Here is a 12689-nt window from a genome sequence, read left to right as displayed (position 1 = left end):
TAATGTTATCATTTGGCTGCTTTTTGCATAACGAATATGGCATATTTTTAGAACGCATTTGTATGACATTTTTGTATGACAGCAGCTTGGTTGCTTTATGCAAATCAAAAATGTCATATTCTGCGATTTGCAAAATCTTTAAAACGCATTTATATGAGATTTTTGTATGACAGCAGCTTGGCTGATTTGTGCAGAACGTAAAACAAACGTGTGAGATTATGGAAATCACAATAACTCATTTTTTTCAAAATTGTGGCTTGGCTGCTTTGTGCATAACTACGCTTAATTAATACACGTATTCACTTGTGTATTATTAAGGCTATACTTCAGTTGAGGCATGGTCCAAAAAAATCGTGGCTAGGCGATGCGCGGATTGTGCAAATGACGCCTGCCGAAGGAAATATAATTTGTCATAAAAATTCAACATGCGTCCATTTAATGTTATGTCTATTGTTATATTACTAATAATAATAGTATATTCATTGACTTGTTTTCTTTTTCAAGTACATACAAAAAGTTTTTTAGTTATCTTTACACGATTTAAGAATGTTTTCATCCGACACCATGACAAAACAAATCGACGTGCAGACACCTCGACTATCGGTCTCCGATTGGCAACTAGTGAGAAATTTCGTCGCACCTACTGTTGAAAATTATTTGCCGTTTCACTGAAGTACGCTCTTAATACTATCGACCGAAAGTACTCGATGGAATTTGAATTTAAATTTTAATGGAGTTAAACCTTGTACCATTCCATTTGAGTCGATTTTTGCGACTTGAGTTTTGCCTTTCGACATCTTCAGGCACTGTGTATACTTCTTAGAATTGACGATTTTACACCTCTTGAGTGTAGTATTTGTATTGCTTATAAGTACTAATGATCTATTATTAGGTTTTGTCGATTTATTATAATATGCTTATCGAGTGTATTATTAATAATAAGATAGGGATTTTTATTAACCCTTTTTTTTAAATTTAATAATTTGTTTGTTATATGTTTTATTGTGACCCTTGACTTGATAGGTAGGTAATGGAGTTATTATCTACTTTACTGTATTACTTTATCATATAAGTAAGAGTTAAGAGTATTCGTTGTCAATATGTGTTTGCCTTTGGTGAGTACACACAGCGCGTGAAGATGCCGAAAGGCTAAACTCGGATCGCAAAAAACGACTCAAATGGTATAATATAAAACTTAAATCCATTAGAATTTAAATTCAAATTCCATTAAGTACCTTCGGTCGATAGTATTAATATTGTAAACTTGTGTTTTAGGTTTTGATTGAATACATAAAAAGTACCTTATAAATTAACTTATAAATTATCAAAAAGTACACATTCTAGAATTTTATAAACTTTCTTCCATGAAAACAAAACCTGAAATGAAACTTATTTAACATTTCAGGTTCATAAATATCGTGCTTCTGCCAAGGATGTACTGATATAAAAGTATCGGAATAGATTTTTGGTTTCCACCGTGTTTCACACGCTGGAAACCCAAAAATCTAAAAAAACAACCGTGAAAGCCTCAAACATTATGATATAAAATTGTTTTGCAAACGAATTCTATCAAGAAGTTTATTAATACAATGAATATATTATGTACAAACATTTACCATTAATTTGACCAATGCAACTACAGTTGTCAATATACGATAGCTTATTTTTTGTCTACAAATTTATTAAGTTTTTTTGTAAATTCTGACTTCATGGGTACTGCGGCCACAGACCTTCTCTTGATTTCATTTTTCTGTACGGGTTCCTTGATTCGGCAGTTTTCCTCATATTAAGCAAAATATGAGGCACCAAGGCCAAACAGCCTTTTATCCTCGTCATATGTAGTAAATGCGTTTATATATATAAATATATGAAAAGTGCAAGGCCCTTCGTCGTGGGTAGGAAGAAAAGTAAATTATCGAGTGTATTATTAATAATAAGATAGGGATTTTTATTAACCCTTTTTTTTAAATTTAATAATTTGTTTGTTATATGTTTTATTGTGACCCTTGACTTGATAGGTAGGTAATGGAGTTATTATCTACTTTACTGTATTACTTTATCATATAAGTAAGAGTTAAGAGTATTCGTTGTCAATATGTGTTTGCCTTTGGTGAGTACACACAGCGCGTGAAGATGCCGAAAGGCTAAACTCGGATCGCAAAAAACGACTCAAATGGTATAATATAAAACTTAAATCCATTAGAATTTAAATTCAAATTCCATTAAGTACCTTCGGTCGATAGTATTAATATTGTAAACTTGTGTTTTAGGTTTTGATTGAATACATAAAAAGTACCTTATAAATTAACTTATAAATTATCAAAAAGTACACATTCTAGAATTTTATAAACTTTCTTCCATGAAAACAAAACCTGAAATGAAACTTATTTAACATTTCAGGTTCATAAATATCGTGCTTCTGCCAAGGATGTACTGATATAAAAGTATCGGAATAGATTTTTGGTTTCCACCGTGTTTCACACGCTGGAAACCCAAAAATCTAAAAAAACAACCGTGAAAGCCTCAAACATTATGATATAAAATTGTTTTGCAAACGAATTCTATCAAGAAGTTTATTAATACAATGAATATATTATGTACAAACATTTACCATTAATTTGACCAATGCAACTACAGTTGTCAATATACGATAGCTTATTTTTTGTCTACAAATTTATTAAGTTTTTTTGTAAATTCTGACTTCATGGGTACTGCGGCCACAGACCTTATCTTGATTTCATTTTTCTGTACGGGTTCCTTGATTCGGCAGTTTTCCTCATATTAAGCAAAATATGAGGCACCAAGGCCAAACAGCCTTTTATCCTCGTCATATGTAGTAAATGCGTTTATATATATAAATATATGAAAAGTGCAAGGCCCTTCGTCGTGGGTAGGAAGAAAAGTAAAAGAAAGAACTAGGAAAAATAGAGGTTATACCTACAGTGGTTTCTCTTTCGAATCGACGGAGTCAGCACTGCAAAATATTTTATTTTTTATATCTATGCAGATGGAGAGAGAACTAGATGGCTTCTCTTTTGTAACTGAAAAAATATACTTACTATAATAATAAGACTTTAATAGCAATATTTCTCGTGGTCTCGAAAATTTGGTGGGGATGGCTTGATCGTAATGTTTTTGTTTAGACCTTTGATCAACGGGTTAACAAAGATAACAAATAACAGATCAACGGGTTAAGTCTGTTGTCATGGTGTTGTAGAATATTAAATTTAAAGATGTGGTCATTAATGGTTTCTACGTTCAAGTCTTTATGAAGAGTGGTATTGCGTACAAACCACGGGGCATATAATATGATTATTCTAAAAGATTTGTTTTGTATAGTCTGTATTGTTTTAAAATGTTTTATAGGATGCCCCCCCCCCCCGTCTGGTACTATATTCGGGGGCAGAATATGTCATAATAGGACGGGTAATCACGCTAAATGATTTATTTTTATTTTGTCTCTATACAAGTATGTGTACAAAAGTGAATGCAACTTCTTAACATAGTATTTTGTTTAAGCAATCAATAGTTTCCCTTTATTCACATAATCGCTTAACTAATTTATTCATGGCAAGTCTAATGTCTGAATATAAACAAAAATCGGTGTGTGTACTTATGTACGCGCATTAGAAGTTATACTTATTTGGCGTAACAAAACAATGATTATTATAAACCGCTAATAAATAAACAATTGACATGAGATATAGGACAAATATCATAAACTGTAAAAATATGTATTTTTGTGTATGAAGTGTCTAAATATTGTAAATTTACAACATACCATTGTTTGAATTATTTACCAACTCAACATTCACAAAATGTATTTATTTATTGATATATAATTTTACTCATAATAATACTAACATAAAATATAGCCTCAAATCTTGATACACAATCTTTACAATGAAAAATAAATATAAACTCCGATATAAATAAATTTTTATGAATATAAATTAACAATGTAGAATGTAAGTCTCCAGAAATTTGTTTATAAACATTTATATTTATGATGACACAATATTGGTTATGTTTACAACACGTGCTCTTTACTTGGTTGTATTGAACGACTAACTAAATGACACTATAAGGACCGAAATGAATATAATCATAATAATAAATTGTGTTGCATCGGCGCGCGCAACTTCCGTCCCACGCCAAATGCGTTACATCGGCGCGCGCAACTTTGTCACACGCCATAAATACACTCTTATCTGTTTTCCCAAACGTGCCAAAAGAATATAAGTTCAACAATGTTATTAGGTATTTAAGTGCGCAACATTAATTAATGATTATCACTCACGAATTGGTTCAAAATAACTAATGATGTGTTGCAAAGATCGACGTTTTTTATTATTAGTAAACTATTTTTACGTAGGGTACTGTTTTTCACACACGCACAGCAGGGGTATATCTTCCCTCGCGGTGCCCTTACCTGATTTAACTAATAGTAACCGGTTAACCGGTTATGTAGGGAGGTATACCTTATTACAGGATCATTGCCGATAAAAATGTTTTCCGGTGAATTTACAAGGCTTGCTCTAGTTTTGAAGGCAAACGTTGTCGCATTAGGGTTGTCATTGTGTACAGTGACTGAGCGAAAATTAAGTTTTTCTACGTTGAGAGCTTTTGCGAAAGCTTCAGGGTACAATGTAAAACAATGTTGGGTTGTGGTCTGTTATAATAATTTTCCATTAATTTCAACTATGAAATATTACGATAGTTAATAAACGATTAAGTTTATATTGTTAAGCAATGTGTATTCTATTTGATATTAGATATTTTGGTTAATAAATATTTGAAATATTTTGCTTACATAATAAATATTTGAATATTTTGTCTAATAACATTTGTAATATTTTGCTTAATAAATATTTGTAGTATTTTGTTTAAGTAATAAATATTTTTAATATTTTGCTAAATATATAATATGTAATATTTGCTTAATAAATATGAATACGTATATTAAATACGACACTTAGTACCAAAAAGTAGTATTGCCTGTAGTTACAAAATACCGAGTCATTGCAGTAAAATTTCATGAAGCAGACCTTTTGAAAAATGTAGTTTTATAGTGTAAATCAATCACGGCAGCTTCTATAATTTTAGGTATTAAGAACTCGCATGTGTCAACACACCATCGTCAGCTATTTTATATTGAATGCGGTTGACCACTGCAGTGCTACTTACACCATTATAAATAAAACACGCCAACGGACTTACAACGTCGACAGGTTTAATTATTTTGCTGTATTTTTTTGACTTGCTTGAGGCACTTAGACTATAGTTGAAGTTATTGGCGTTGGTATGTAGAACATTTTTCTATAAAAATGTCAGTTTTTATGTTTTTGGTACTTAGCGCCTTAATTAATACACGTATTCATATTTGTAGTATTTTGTTCAATTAATATAATATGTAATATTTTGTTTAATAAATATTTGTAATAGGTATCTTGTTTAATAAATATTTATAATATTTTGATTAATAAATATTTGTATTATTATGAATATTTGTAATATTTTGTTAAATGAATTTTTATAATATTTTGCTTAATAAATTTAATATTTGTAATATTTTGCTAAATAGAATTTGTAATATTTTGTTTAATAAATATTTGTAATATTTTGCTTAATAAATATTTGTAATATTTCGTATATTGAATATTTGTAATATGTTGCTGAATAAATATTTGTGATACTCGTAGTTTGTTAAATAAATATTTGCAATATATTGTTTAATAAATATTTGTAATACTGGAAACTCTAAATCTTGTAGATTTTTAATGTTTGGTTTATCCAAAACAATGTCCTAATTGGAATTTGCTAATAGCTTAGAATCATTCGTTATAAAATATAACTACAATTTCTGGACAACGCTTAAGACTGAAACTGATACCAAAAATAATTAAACATGTTTTTAAATATTTGTTATCAATTTTATTATTTTTGATGATAAGCCAATCAATAAAATAAAACCAGCTTATAACCATATTATTATCTAACATGATTACTACTAAGAAGGACAACGTCAGAAGATTCAAAAATTGTGTAGTCAGAGATAATCAAAAGAAAAAATATTTCAAGTAATAAAATTAATCCAATTCGTTTATTCGCTTCTTTTATCCACCTTTTAAAAGGGACAGCTTAACTATTTACCAATGAGACAAAATTTTAAACAGTTTATTTAGGTTTTTAACAAAAAAAAAATATTGGTTCTGTTTTCTTTGTTTATTAATGATAAGAGTTCAATTTTACCATTATTCAATTAACCCACATTTTTAGTTCTATTCATTTACACAAAAACTGACATTGTTACGGCGTGTATATACTAACGATTCTATTTTTTAAATATTAACCTGCAAAAAATTAAATAATTTGGCATTTTAAATGACTTTTAGATTACCAGAAAATTTAAAGATGCATTCATTGAAATAGGACATATTTTTAGGCATACATACAAGTATTATGTAAAATATAATATTAAACGATACTGACACCTATATTATAAATTATACATGGTTTATAATACTAATTTTAATTATATTTTATTTTAGATAGTGCCTTATAATTTTGAACAATATTAATTAATTATTATTATTCATTACTTTACATATTAATTATTTTGTGATTTATTTTATACTAAATAATTAAAAATTAAGAAACAAACTAACGACAAAGCTTTTTCACTTTTACATTCTACTTATTATTTTGAATAATCCAGGATTCACTTTTTATTATCTTTATTCTGAATAAAATTAAATTACAAAAAAATCTTACTAACCAGATTTTTGAATTGAGCTTTCACCGAATTCTCTCAGTACCTAATGTTAATAATTCTAAATATGTAAAGTTTTAACTTATTAAAGCTCAGTATAATAATTATGTAAATGACCAAGGGCTGAAGAACTACAGGTGACATTATTATAAGAAAGTAAAATATGAAATAGAATCAGTTACATCACCAAATACTTTTTTTTAATATAGTATAATTTGAATATTTTTGCATGCAAAAAATAACAATATATTGTATTGTTTCATGGGTCATTTGAGAACAAAACCTCATACCATTAACAAATTTATTTACTCAACTTAACTATCAATGAATAATTTTTATCCTCAACTGATATAAGTATTTATATTTGTCACGGTCGTATTGTATTTTACAAACTACTCATAATCTGTTTATATTTTATTAATTTTTTTTATATTTGATCCTTTCCTTAGTAAGTAGGTAAAAGTTTTTACCTATTTTTATATAATTAATTTATTATATAAACGAGAATTAATTTCTTTCGTTGTTAGTGTCCTTTAGTGAGTGCTCATATTGCGTGATGATGCCGAAAGGTGAAACGCGAGTTGCAAAAAATTACTCAAATGGAATAATATACAATTTAAATCCATTAGAATTTACATTAAAATTCCATCAAGTACCTTCGGTCGATAGTATTAATAATAAAATGTTGTCTGTGTAAAAGTTTTGACTAGTGATTGGAAATAACTTTACAAAAAAGTTATCTTACCAGACGATTATTATGTGTAAATCATGATATAGTTTCAACAATATTATACAGTTTTAAGTTGTTATATTTACCTGTTATAAAAATATACTGTTTCTCGCACAAACTTCGAAAATTTCCGCACAAATCACTTTATAGAAGAGTCATTACAAAAAACAAACTCAAAAACAAAAATAAATCAAAAACAAACACTTTTGTCAAATATAAAACACATAAAATAATACGCGTTCCTTAAAAAACCTCACACATTCGCAACGGGCGTAAAAAAAATCAATCCTGAGAGCAATAGTAATAATTTATTGTTTATAACTAGAGGCAAGGTGGGCGTCCAAGCGGCTGATTTATGAATGTGTGTGTTTGTTATTTTTTCTGTACTGTTTGATAATGGTTGCATGAGATAGCTGGCGCGCGTCCCCGGCGGTATCACCCGATGAACTGAGCTTAAAGCTCGTAACTAGCTTTCGCGGCGACGCCTGACGCCGGTCGGGCGTTTCCGGCGACGCTCGACTGTCTGCGCCGAAGCCTGGGCGGTACGCAGGCGACGGGACACAGGGCGAAACAATGTCCCCAGACAATACGGGGATTCGGAATAGTCAACAATGATAATCATTTTGTTTGGAAGAACAAATACTGAGCCTTCCATTATGATCATGTTTGTTTTAATGTATGCGAACGCGTACGGAAAACTTTCACGTGAACATGAAAGCGAGTTAATATGATAAAATTAATTACCTAACAAAGTTTATTGTAGAATGTATACAAAATTAAAAATAAGCTTTGCGATACCTAGCAAAATTTACAAAAAAACTTCAAACGAAAACTTGTAATGACATACTAAAATATATTATTTAATCACGTATCATGTTTTTATTTAAAATTAAAAAAAAACTACACACACAAAAGTTATATTATTAGTTTTGGAGACAGTAAGTCTATTCTACCATCACCACGAGAGGTGCCCTGGTTTGTAGAGTCGTCTTTGACGAAGAATGAGCTTAAGTTAATACTGAGGCTAAGAACAGTGCACACCATGGTCAAAAGATTTGATGTCCTCATGGCAAGAAGCGAATCGCAACTCTGCGATGAATGTCATGTTTTAGATGATATTGTACATATACCACTACAATGCCCTAAATATGAACTTCACAGAGTACAGCTGCGAATTGCGGATATCTATGAGAATGTCGACAAATTGAAGGGTGTCCTGGCGGTGGGTAAGACGGAAGAGCTAGGCAAAATTGTAAAGTAATTTAACAGAATAGGAGTGAGGACCTGATCGACGGATCGACGATCGGACGACCCTTGTAGAAGAGAAGAGGCGATAATATGACAGCGAGTCGCAGTCAATGCTTCGGTAAAATCACAAAAAAAATCTGGATTAGAGATGTGCGATTAACAACGATTCTTTTTTTTGTGAAATCAATGTTATCGGGTGACGTCCCTAGGCAAAATACCGACCCCTTTCATTTTTAGTTTCAAATTGTCTGAACATGCTTTAGGTTAGGTTAGGTAATACTTCCCTATCGTATCTTTAATTCTGGGCTGTCTACAGACCAATACACCAAAAATTTTAAAATTTACGCCCACAACACTTACATACTGAGAATGTGATTATTTCTTAGAGTGGTGGTTTTAAGTACTTGGAGATAGGTTTGGAAGCACCCATTTAAAAATATTGCCAGTGCGATAAACAGCCATTATAAAATATATTACGATGGTTATTAATTAACAACGCATGACCTGCCTACCCCCACCGGACGTTACTGATGTCATCCTCTCGATTTAATTTAATTTAGCACGAAAGCTCTCCAGAAATCGGTCCTCAATAATATATCCATCCATTTAAACTCAGGTGTGATACAGCTACTATATAATATGTTATTTTTCAAAATTCTTGACTTCTGGACCAACATTACCCATATTCTGGTGAATATCAAGTAGGCACCTAAATCTTTTTGGATCAAAGAAAATGGGGGCTGATTCGAAGAAACGACGACTTGAAGAAGTCTAGTGTTGTGAATGGCAAGCATCTAGGATTAGAAACCAACATCGGGTGATAGAGACAACAGTAGAATTCCCAAGACGCCAACACACATAGGGATTGCAATACCGAATAAAAATGTCAATATCGGTTTTTCGGTATTTCTTATTAAATACCGGTATTAAAACAGGAATTTCTTAAACATTAAAAAGGTTACTTATCAATAAATATAGCAATTAAAATCTTAAAATATTATTTTATAGAAAAAAACCTACATACCTACATTTATTATAGTGACATTTAAAAATATGTATTGATCATAATTATTGTAGAACTACTAATTTGTTACAAATAATTTGAATATATTGATAATTTTAACTAAGCCTTGAATTTATCAAGTGCAAAAAAGTCCGGCTGCAGGAAAAGCTTCTTAAATTCGACGTTTGTACAGTCATCAATAATTATAGAATAATTGAACATTTTTGTCACGGATGTGTTCTATTTCGAAATAATATTATGATAATTCATCGCGACCATTACTTATATAAATATATATGATTAAATTTGTTTTATTATTTTCTCACCACTGTTGGATTCACTCAATATATTTGCATTTTAGCAGCACATAACTTATAATTCATTTTCAAAAACGTAAACGAGTGTGCTTTCTTAATACTGAAAATTCCGGTAATTTTGATTTTTAAAACCGGTATTTCGGTATTGATAAATACTGGAAAACCGGCTTTAAAATACCGGTATTGCAATCCCTAAACACACATACACATGGCGCTAATGGATTAGTTGACAAATGAGTTGTTGGATACATAACCAAGATTGGCTAATAGAAAAGTTCTGTTCCACCAGAATAGACCTGTCTACATTTGGGCTCACTTTCCTAGCCGGAATCCTTCCTCTTGAACTGCACATACAGGTAGGTACGCGGTACATTAATGATGCTCCTCATAGGTAAGAAGACCGTTAGTTGGTGACTTTCACCTTGCCCCACCTCCAAATCTTGATACTGAAAAAAGTATCTTTAAGGAAGTGGACAATTAATACGTCTTCTGGGGTCTATGACGATTTGGCGCCGGAACAACTGGACACCACGCAATTCGAAATTAAATAGACGTTAGGTACTTATAGGTACTTTTAAAAAATATATTTAATATTATTATTTATGTTTAAATTATTACATTATGATTTAATAGTTGGTGAGAATTGTAATATGCAAACCTAAATAATGAGTTAATCGTGCATATGCTTAAGTTCCAACGAAAAAAGAGTTTTTTATTTTATATAAAATCTTATGTGTAGTAATTCTCAATCCGCAATAAAAAAACATTATGTTAAGAGTAAAATGAATTAAAACTACTAAGTTGTCGATAGAAACTGATTAAAATTCCTCGTCTACGTTTTGTATACGTGTCTACGACAGTGCGGCGTCCAATTGTCATGGCGTCCAGTTGTCCCATTTCCATCTTATAGGGGTCCCGCCAAAACCACCCAGACATTGCCGCCAAAACAATTTATAAATTTTTTTTACATAACTAATATTAGATAGATAACCAAATAAATAAAACATACGAATAAAGATATAAAAAATAATTACAAGATAAAAAGAACTTTTTATATACCACGTTTTTAAATTTTCTATTGAATCATATAAACTTGACAATTCTATGTATTAATAATTTAGGAAAATTAATAAGGAAATTTTCAACAAATCATTTTTTTGCTATTTTGCAACAAACAATCAAATATAGAATACTGAAATGTCATTTTGATTTCCATAGTAACGCACGTATATATTAATAATTTAGTTGCTAGGACCATCCCCTTAGCTACCAATAATAGTGGATTGGATTACGGATTTCTTCGAAATAACTTTTCATACAAAACAGAATTTATTGAAAATGAAATCAATTTTACTTGAAGATGGCTAAAAGTATTAAAATAATGCATTGGCATCGTGTTCTAATATACTCTAAAAGTTTCAAATGTCTAGCTAGTCGAGAAGTTAGTTAAAAATCGATTGCAAGATTTGTACTGGATAAACAACTACCGGACAAACAAGAATGCGAACTAAGAAAAACGTGGTAAAATACAAATTATTTAAAATTAAACTTCAATATTGTGTGCTGACTTTCTTAATATTCTAAATTAGAAATACTACCATATAAATGCTTTACCTAAAAAATGTTAAAAGCTGATGATTTTAAGTTATGACTCTAATATTAGCTGCAACGGATGAAATCTCAAATTACATTGATTATCGCAAGTATGTAAATCCGAAACGATAGACAATTCGAAAAACCAAAAAAGCACTTGTTTAATAATATGTTTTTGTATTTTTTGCGGGCGGTTTTGTCTAGGCGGATTTGTCCAGGCGGTATTGACGAGCGGGTACGGGCGGATTTGGTTTGGCGACAATGTCTGGGAGATAATCAATGTCCGGGCGGTTTTGTCCATGGTGGATTTTCTGCCAAGCGCTACGAGCTCGGACATGTTACCCGGCTAACACGTCCATGTGGCGGAGAACTATTAGGATGCAAGCCACATGCATTGAGAATGTCCGACAATGTACTTCGAAAGGGAAGAGACGCTCAAGTCGGTCCAACTAACTGTTAGGCTCATCGGGCCATCCGACATGCAGCCCTATGTTCTAACTAGTGATATAAAGTCACCCAACGACATGACGTAATTGTGACGTCAGCCAATACACGCTCGAGGCAAGCCGTCCAACGCACACGGCTCACCATAGATATTATTATGCTGAAACACCTATTTGTGTATGGGGACAATGGATAACGCCACTATTTTAGTAGCGTTATTTTCTCGAATGCTATTATCACTCCGATAGTACGTCACAATGATGACGTAATGTCGACCGGGCGACTACAACTCGCAAGCTCTAACATAAGGCCCCTGGTGGCCACAAAGGTAAATTATGTTACATTTTTTTAAATGTGGCGTCTTATTGCAGACGTGAAGATCTCTTCACACACACATGACAGTTTTGTATAGCCGTATTGCTTTGGTTTTTGAACTACATATTTATTAATTAGAATCATTTATTGTTGTCAGCTCACTGTGATCCTCTCTTCAATGGGCATTTTTTTATTATAAAGTCTCTGTATACGCCAATACATTATCGAAAATACAGATCGCACGATAATATCCACTGCATGTGAATG

This window comes from Rhyacophila brunnea, unplaced genomic scaffold (assembly GCF_057557595.1).
Source record: "Rhyacophila brunnea isolate RB1 unplaced genomic scaffold, BYU_Rbru_1.0 scaffold_20, whole genome shotgun sequence".
Lineage (NCBI taxonomy): Eukaryota > Metazoa > Arthropoda > Insecta > Trichoptera > Rhyacophilidae > Rhyacophila > Rhyacophila brunnea.
This window is presented reverse-complemented; position numbering follows the sequence as displayed.